Raw genomic sequence first — 9,050 nt, 5'->3', positions numbered from 1 at the left:
AAATGTATTTTTAATATACGGGGAGCGCATGCTTGCCACGCTTTCCGGCAAGGAGGCTTTCTCAGCGGTCCTTATCATCTAGAGAGCACACCAATCTCTGGCCTTCCGCCCCACACCCAGCACCCCTCCTTGCCCATCATTGCGAGAGTACTCAACTATAGAGACCGCGACGTTGCTTTGCAGCTTGCCCTGGAAAAGGGACGGCTGCTTTTTGATGGAATAGAAGTATCATTTTACCCTGATTGACTGTCCAGGAGGCGTGCAGAAAATTCCTCCCAGTGAAGAAAAATCTACAGCAAGCGGGCATTTCCTGCGCCATGCTCTATCCTGCACGCCTCAGGGTCATGCACCAAGGAATTCTCCATTCCTTCATGAGTCCCCAACACGTCTCTGATTTTCTAAAATCCCTACCTAAGCGACCCACAGACCAAGCATCGCCTTCCTCCCATCCTGCCGATGCTGGTGGCGCCTCAGCTGTAGAATGAAGGCCATGCCACTCTTTGAGCCCTTCCTTTCCCTTGTCTTTTGTCTGCACAACTTCTTCCTGGAGACTGAAACTGCCGCGGGCCCCATCAACCTACCGCTGGAAATGTGGTGCCTGCTACTATGAACTGCTCCATGAACTATGATGGACCTCCAGGGCTGATGCCAAAGCGGCTCTTAAACTTTGCCCACCGCCAGAGGCCAATTGGCACGATGAGACTCTCTCCTACTCCCTGAGCGCCCTTACTGTTGCGAGGTGTCCCTGGTTCGCCCTTTAGCCTCTACCCTTTAGGGAACTCCTACACTGTTTCGACTTAGTATTATCATTGTCTATTGTTCACCCTTCCCTGTTGAGAGTTTGACACACAGAATTTTGGGAAAGGGGGGAAATACGCCACAGCAGGTTTGGGCTACTGATGCTGGTGGGGGTTGTTTTGCTCACTGTCACGTATAGATGACCCGACAAACAACAACGTTGCACGCACAGGTGATCCACCTGACATGACTGCAATACTCTCCATAATATCTCCGACATGGGTCCATGGAGAACCGTCCTGGCCCCGTAGGTATAAACTCCTAACATGGAATGTGAGAGGCCTGGGCAACCCACGCAAACGCTGACATATCCTTGCTTACCTAGACCGACATAATATACACTGCGCTGCTCTCCAGGAGACACACCTCGGTCCCTCCGCACCTATCTCCTATGCATCCCGATGGGCTACATATCGTTGCTTTTCCTCATACTCCACCTATGCACGCGGCACCGCCATTCTCATTAAATGCACACTTCCCTACATTCCCATGGGGTCTTACAATGACCCGCAAGGCCGTTACAGCATCTCATGGGGCAGACTGACCGTTCAATCCATAACATTTGTCTCCTGCTACGGCCCGAACAATGACGACCATGAGTTGTTCTGCGTCCTATGGGGCAAGATCCTGGACACCGGCTCGATGCACTTAGTGTGGGGCGGAGATTTTAATGTCACCCTGGACCCAGCACGTGATCGCTCACACCCACAACCTCACCACTTTTCCAATGCACAATATGCCCTTAATCACATCATCTCGGACCATGACCTCTCCGACGCCTGGCGAAATATTCACCTGCACAATAGGAAAGGCTCCTGCTATTCCTCCGCCCATTCCTCTTGATCATGGATTGATAGTTGGCTTTTGGCTTATCTCTAAGGGGCTGACTCTGTGGCTGTCCCAGGCCCTTCACATCCCAGGCACTTCACATCCCAGGCACCTACTCCGACCACTCGCTGGTGCTTCTCACGCTTACTCCCCCTCATGCAGATTCACCATACTTGTGCTGGTGATTCCCCACGCATGCACTGTTGGACCCTGTGTTCAAGTCCTAACTTGAGCAAGAAATTGTCAGCTTCTTCCCTCGCAATGAGCACTGTCACACAATTTTTCACTGTATGGGAGGTTTTTAAAGTCAGTGTGTGTGGAATTTACATTGCCAAAAGTGGGGACATCCTGAGGGACATTCGCACCACACTCCGCGAGCTGGAAACAGAACTTAAACATGTCAAAACAGAAATGCAAACCTCCCCCACTCCAGAGTTGCAATCATGTCTAAACGACTTACTCACAGAATATCAGGAGACAGCCGATAGAGAATGCAAGTTTAGAGGGAAATACCACATAGCCCACCATTATGGGGAGGGAGAGAGACCAGGCAAAGCGCTCACAACCCTTTTTCGCCCACCCAAGTTCTCCAACACCATCCTCGAAATCATTGACCTAGACGGTCATTTGCACAGGAACACTTCGGACATAGCTGCCACTTTTAAACGCTTTTACAGCACCCTGTACACCTTGCGCACAGCACAACCTGTTGACTTCACCTCATTCTTTCAAGACACTGTGATTGGCTGGCTCAGAGACACTCAACGGGAATTTCTTTTTGCACATCATGAGGATGAAGAGATTATTGCGGCTATCATGCAGTTGCAGTCTGGGTGGGCCCCAGGCCCTGGCGGCCTCACGCCCGAATTTTATAAAACATTTCGCGCCATACTCATCCCTGCTTTGCGACAGTTATATCAAGAGGCCTGCGAGTCGGGCATTCTCCCCCAGACCATGCAAGAGGTGCTTATAATATCCCTCCTGAAACCCGGGAAGCCGGCGCCGCAATGCGAGTCATATAGGCCCCTTTCCCTCATTTATGTTGACGCAAACTTTTTAGCAAAATTGATAGCAGACTGTATTAGTCCTCTTATGACTGCCCTTGTCCTCCCTGACCAGTCTGGGTTTGTTCCCAGTAGAGGAGCCTCTCACAACCTTCGCACCCTGTTCGCTGTCTTACATGACATTGACCCCGACACAGATGCGATGGCTGTCTTCCTTGAGGCCACCTAGGCATTTTATTCCCTGGAATGGGACTATTTGGCCTTCCTGCTCAACCGCATGGAATTTCCCGCTCCATTTCTGGTGTGGATCCACTTCCTATATACAGGCCTATGGGCCAGCGTTGTGGTTAATGGCGCCAGATCCCCCTCCTTCTCGATAGCCCGAGGTACTAGGCAGGGATGCCCCTTGTCCCCCCTCCTATTTGCCCTTGGCAACGGAGCCCTTGGCCGCCAAAATCCGCCAACATTACCACGAACATGCCCTTATTTACCCTGAGAGGGAAATATTATTTTTTCTATACGCCAATGGCATTACTTTAAACCTCCGCAACCCGGAAGACAGCATCAACCCTATTTTAAGGCTCCTTATCCTCTTCGGACACCTCTCTGGGGTCAACATAAACTGGGGGAAATCCCAGATTTCTGCCCTCACAAACGCCACTACACAATTCACGCCTGACTACCCCCTTGCGTGGTGCGACAACACAGTTACCTAACTAGGAATAGTAATAACCCGCAACCATAAAGATTTAATGTCGGCTAATTATGGGCGCGCACTAAATCTTCTTACTGATAAAATCACCAGGTGGGTCGCCATGCTGATCTTGCTCGCTGGGAGAACCTCGCTTATAAAGATGATAATTCTGCCTAAATTGCTTTATTTATACACTAATATCCCATATGACCCCAGTAGACATTTTTTCAAAGCTCTAAAAACTCAACTCATCCGGCTCACCTGGGGTGGGAAGCAATCTAGACTGCATTGGAACATCCTCACTTGACCCTTCAGCGCTGGATGGTTTGAAATCCCAGACTTAGAATTATACTTCAGCTGTGCACAGGCCCATTACGCAGCATATTGGGTGAACCCCCTCCTTACATGCCCCACCTTGCAGTTGAGGACGAGTACATGACCACGACCCCATGCTCCGCCTATTTAGGCGTTCCTGCCGTTCTGAGACACCTAGCCTCTACCACACTAGACTGCACCACCAGTGCCTGTGAGACCTAGCCCGGTGCCTCCACATGCCTACACTATACTCCCCCCGCTGCCCCTCCATGGCAGACTCCACATCCCAGTCACGCAGGTGAGAGGCTGCCGCCAACTCCTCCAGAAACTTCCTATTCGGACTTTTGGTGAGCTATATGTTAACGGTAAATTTCGCACCAGCGAGGAGTTGTTTGGCGACACCCTACCTACCCCCTTGGAAAGCTTTTTCTATATCCGCCTGCAATAAAACATTAGGGCTTTAACCCCGTGTTTCCCACAGGAGCCCCCACCGTGACCCCTCTGCACGCTCTCCTTCAGCAAGATACCCCTCACAAGTTGTATCGATGCTGTACCGCACCACCCAAACAGACTGCATACATGACCCCCCTCGTCCAGGGTGCACTGGGAGGAAGAACTTAGCTCCCCCCTATCGGATGACTAGTGGTCCTTTTGCTGTCAACAGACTGGAAACATATCTGCTAGCAGTAGGCTGCGCATCATTCACTATAAATATCAACATCACCCCTATTATACACCTGCACGACTGATTTGCTTTCACCTGCGAGACACCGACTGCTGCGGGAGGGAGGGTGTGGGTTTCCGCCATTTGGCTTGGGACTGCCCCCCATCAGACATTACTGGCTCATGGTTCTTGCAGCACTGGACCAGATGACCGGACTGCATGATCCTGATGATCCCCTAGTCACTCTCCTCAGTTCTACCGGGGCCCTGGCTGCACCAATGGAGAGATATGTCTCCTTGGCACTCTTGCTAGCTAAACGACGAGTCGCCTGTAGATGGGGTCGAGGAAGGGTGCCCAAATTTAAAGATTGGCTGAATGACCTTATATTATGTCAGGATCCATTACACACCTATGCCAAGCTCCTACCGCCATCCTCCCGCCCGCGCGACATATGGTCCCCCCTTCCGATGGACCTTCTGGAGCAAGCTGCTACTAACGAGGCTGAGGCGGGAGCATAACCGGATGACTGATGGGTCCCGCGGGAGAGTTGTAGCCCGATTCACATCATACCTCAGCATGTCTGAACTATAAATTTCATGCTGTATGTATAAATGAGAACGTTGTCAGTCAATGTATAATGCTAATACAATTTTTTTTAATCTAATGTTTGGCTTACACGCCCTGTCTGGATTATTGAGTGGCAATGCTTGTCTTTCAAGTTCTGTACACTCTGTTCAAAACTTAATAAAGAAATAAAAAATAAAGAACACATACAGGCCTATGAACACTGCCTACACAAAGAAGCATTTGCAATGCAATAGGTATTGCGTTTACGTGAGAATAAGCTATTGGCATTGAAAATGACAATGCGTTTTATTTATGTTTCAAAAACCGAAACATTAAAAAAAGGCATTGTCATTTACAATGCCAATAGCTCAAACTCTTGTAAATGCGAGACCTGCTGCATTGCAAATGCTTGTTATCATTGGTGTTAGCTTAAGTTGTGTAGCAAAACTGATTCAACTGGCTGCTCTTCCAATCCTGTCACCTTCTTCAAGGCTATCATACAATTTAAGTGCTTTGCACATAGTAGGGTGCACGTGCATACTTCAAATAACCTGATTCAAAGCAATAAATAAGACCCTCAGTTTAAATGAAAAAAAAGTGTCATGAATCAATTTTGACTTATTACTGATATCGCATCCCATGCAAAGTAGTAGCAAGAAACTAGGAGCTGGTGGCACAATTAAATATAGAGTATAAACGTGCCAAACCACTTTAGGCTTTTTAATAAATCATCATGGTATTGGACAAGACTACAAGCAAATGCAAATCAGGAACAGGGTAGCCATGAAGAAATACAATTAATGTGGGCAAACATCCAATATCAATGATATACCAACGTGCAAGTATCAATACCTTAACTAACCAAAGCATCAGCAGAATTTTTTTTTGGTATATCAAATACACATTTCATATCATGGAACACTCACATGCATGAGAGTGCAGGCAATCCTTGGAATTATATATGAAAATTGGGTATATAGCAAAAAGCTCTAAAATAATGAATGAAACATTTTCCTTTTGAAGTCTTTGAATAAGAATGATCATGCCACAGTGTCTATTCCAAGGCTGTATTGATAGGAATAAGAAATGCTTTACCCGCAACTTTTGATCCCGTAGCCGTGCCAGGCTTCCTTCAGCTGTTTCCGGGGTTTCGGGGATTTTTATGGGTAGGGACCTTGAAAGCTGAAGCAGCTGTTGACTGCCTACTCCCGTCCACATAGTCATCATCATCATCCAAGCTTTTATCTGACAAGGGAAAAGGATGAAGAATAACACACCCATTAATGCATGTCTCTAAACAAGCAGAACTGCTTTCAGCAACACCGGGGGAGGCAGGAGTTCACAGAAGAGCAAGTGAATCAATAATAATTATTGTGTCCTTTGTCTTTGGCCGAGCAGTGGGCAGAAATGAAAACACATTATGTCGGATCAAACGGATGTGGTATTGAAATACCGATTCACGTTAATAAGCCGCGGTTTAAAATGAGCCAAGGACACTCTGCCACCAATAAACACAAACAAAAATGTTTAAACAAAATATGAAAGAAGAACTACATTGCCGCTAGCATGAAATTCTCTAATGCACATCCTCAAACACTCCCTATACTCACTTCTCCATCTAGGTTCTGCCACTTACAATCACATATCCGTTTGCAGATGAGCCGCCTCATTCCTCTAGGCTCTCGACCTTTCTGGCTCTGCGACACTTCCGGTAGCTCACATGGCCGTTCTCACAGCAGATAGGCCACTCAGAGACACCGGCCTATACAGCCTCAGCCGACCACAGATCCAGCACTGAGCTTGGAGCTGGCATCTTCCTTTCTCTTCCCTGCACTAGGTGTCGGGCAGCCAATCAGCTGAAAGGTGACATCATCTATGGGCAGCCAGTGCCAAATCAAAGGTGAAGATTCTCCGATGAATATAAAGCCAAGGCCTCTGCTAGTGCCAGCCTCAGTCTGTAACCACAATTCCTTGCACGGTAGGTATGTTGTACTGACAATGCCCCCTTCCAGCATCATTACCATTTAAGCATTTGAACAAGAATTGTTACGGCACAGTGAGCTGCACTCCACTTCTCGCATAAAAACAATATAAAACAAGTCAGTACATTTTCTCAAGAAAAAAACATTCCGCTATCTTGAGGGCCTCGGGGCACTGGGTCTCAACCATCCTGCGGTTTTCAGTGCAAACATTAGGGACGAGGATCGAGGGACAGGGGAGTAGAAAAGGAAAACAAGCATTTGCAATGCAATAGGACTCGCATTTATGCGAGACCTATTGCATATTGCATCACTGACTTGGCACGGGCCTGGACAACGGGAGTGCCGGCAAGGGGAGAAGGGGGCAGAACGGAGTGCTCACAGTCCATGTACTGTGTAACATTTGAAGTAAAGGGGCCAGTAGCCATGGGAGGTACCAAATGACGACATAGCCATCATATAGAGGAACTAAAAAGCCAAAAAATTAAACAGAAGACAGCATTACGGAGGACAAAGACACAAGACAATGGGTGGAGAGTGGGCGGAGCTTCCACAAAGCTTCCACTCCGTACAGAATACTGCATGCCTCGCAAAGTGAGCAGAATGCTATAGGCTCGACCTAAAATTAGCCCTTGGCCACATGGCATGGGGAACAAGACAAATGGTGGGCTGTGGCAAACACACTCACACACTGGTCAGCCAAATAAAGCATGGAAAAACAGAAAAAAATAGCATTAATTCAGCAATGCCAAGAATTTAAATTAACTGTGCTACAACATTTTACAACAACACAAATCATCCAAAGGCATCAAATATAATTATCCCACCGATATACTGGTTGCAGAAAATAAACATGAAATACTCCTAAAAGAAACACATTTTGTAATTTAACCCAATGCCATCCATGGCCTAAATGATGTTTCACTTCAACAGACAACACAGAAACAGTTGTTTCATGCACCTATGACTTCTACTGGGCCTACTGTCTGGAAGGCCTATTGGGAGACTAGGTCACATAGTGGATTAAATTAATAGTGTAAATTTATCAAAAAATGAAGAACATGTACTAAACTGTGCAGCATTTTTCCTTTACAATGAAGAACGTTTACATTAACTAGGTCCCTACTAAAACTGCAAGCCACCCACCACAATAAATTTAAAAAATAAAAAAAGTACAAATTAATCCTGGTACATGGTTCGAATAAAATAAAAACAATACGCTTATACACTAGTTTTCAACTTGTGAAATCACAAATATAAAGTCCTTAAATTCAATGGTATATATGTGCAGCAGACAAGGCGAGTGTTCCTTCCAGCTCCAAATCTCAATGAAAAGGGACAAGGAGATGGAAAAAGAACTGGGAGGAGCCTGCTGGACAGGAACAAGAAGGTGGAGTCTCTGAGGCACTCCCTTCCCGTTGGGAACAAAATAGTTAAAAAAAGGCTTCTCACACACAAAAAATTACTCCACTGGTGAATTAGAGCAGAAAATCCACTCACAAGAGCCTCACAGCTGCTTCTTGAGCACAAAAGCTGCTCAGCCTGTCTATTGGCAATCAGCACTAAATAGCCAGAAGCGGTGCAATGCCGGGATTGTTTACGAATGCCAAAACCTATCTTGAGCACGTGAAAGGAAAAAAATAAATCTTCTTTGCCTATGGGAAGGCAGAATTCAGGAACTCTGTGCTCCTCCGGGAAGCGCAGAGTGGGCAAATTCCACTAACTCCATGAGTAGAACAGAGTTTTATGCCCCAGCCTAGGGAAGGACCCTCACTCAAATGGATTCACATCTGCTTAGCAAGAATGGTGACCAGAAGCCACGATTGAATGAAAGTTCTGCAGAATTTGCGGGTTGGTGGTCCCTCCTGAAGCCGCCATCATTGGGTGAGAGGCTACATCTAATCCTGTTATGAGCCCAAATGTACCCCAATATAGGCCTAGGTGGTTGCACAACCTCTTACCTACATTGGTCCCACCTTGATTTACATAACAGCTCTGGTGCTGACCTCTTACTTAGTTGGATGCCTCATTTATTATGCATGAGGATTCTTAGTATCATAGCAGGATTGCCATCTTCTGAATAATAACTCTGTACAAAAGTCACAGCCATCGTCATCATTGGCCGACAGGCCCACATTACCATGACACATCTAGGTACAACCCCTGAGGGTACCTTTCAGGTATATAAGTACCACATCTTT

Source organism: Triturus cristatus, chromosome 7 (genome assembly GCF_964204655.1).
Source record: "Triturus cristatus chromosome 7, aTriCri1.1, whole genome shotgun sequence".
Classification (NCBI taxonomy): domain Eukaryota; kingdom Metazoa; phylum Chordata; class Amphibia; order Caudata; family Salamandridae; genus Triturus; species Triturus cristatus.
The sequence above is the reverse complement of the archived record's forward strand: the minus strand, read 5'-3'. Positions refer to the sequence as shown.